Source organism: Loxodonta africana, chromosome 1 (assembly GCF_030014295.1).
Source record: "Loxodonta africana isolate mLoxAfr1 chromosome 1, mLoxAfr1.hap2, whole genome shotgun sequence".
Classification (NCBI taxonomy): Eukaryota; Metazoa; Chordata; class Mammalia; order Proboscidea; family Elephantidae; genus Loxodonta; species Loxodonta africana.
The window spans coordinates 81,283,976-81,284,719 of NC_087342.1; the positions used below are offsets into that span (position 1 = coordinate 81,283,976).

At 42.5% G+C, this 744-nt stretch overlaps 1 non-coding gene across 1 annotated transcript; it reads left to right on the forward strand.

Annotated features, from left to right (window-relative positions):
- The first annotated feature begins 449 nt into the window (after window positions 1-449).
- Window positions 450-521, forward strand: TRNAA-UGC (transfer RNA alanine (anticodon UGC)). Its single transcript has one exon. It is a non-coding gene; the product is annotated as a tRNA-Ala (tRNA).
- Window positions 522-744: the final 223 nt, after the last annotated feature.

A 744-nucleotide genomic window follows, 5' to 3' on the forward strand; every position in this document is an offset into this window, starting at 1 on the left:
CAGTTAACCATTTCCACTAACGTCTGCGGCTGCCAGTGATCTAAGGAGCTACCCATTTGGAGTCATTATCAGTGTGATAGATATTAGAGAGATGTGATTTTCTTGGGACTTTCCTGGTGGAGGCAAGTAAAGTTCACTTAAAGAGTCTGCTGGCAAGTATACCTTGGAGAGGACTACCGGAGTGGAAAGATCCTACGACCAGAAAAGGTTATTCAAACAACAATCCAGTTAACCTTCTCCATTTATCACCACTAGACAGTATCCACATTACTAATTCCAGAAAGTGTGGAATTTATCCCTGCGGTTTTATTTATTTATTTTAGTGTGTTGGTCTTATTCTAGGCAAAGTTTTGTTTTGTTTTGGGGGGGATGGGAAGAAGGAACCACACAGAAAAATATCAGTATGCATTTATGAAAAGAAAAGTCATCATCAAGCTAGTCAGTCTTCAGGGGGTGTAACTCAGTGGTAGAGCATGTGCTTTGCATGTACAAGGTCCCTGGTTCAATTCCTGGCACCTCCACTTCACCATTTAGCAACCTCATCCTCTGATTTCCTTTATCATGTTTGTTCTGCTCACAGGAAAAGAAAGCCAATGGTCCAAACAGTTGCTTTCAGTGTTCTTCCATTTATACTTGTTGGGGCTTAACGTCTCCCTCGGCAGGATGTCAGCAGAAGGAAGACAAGAAGGATGAGACAGAGAAGGAACCAGCCCTTGCTCCAAAGCAAGAAGACTTTCACCACAA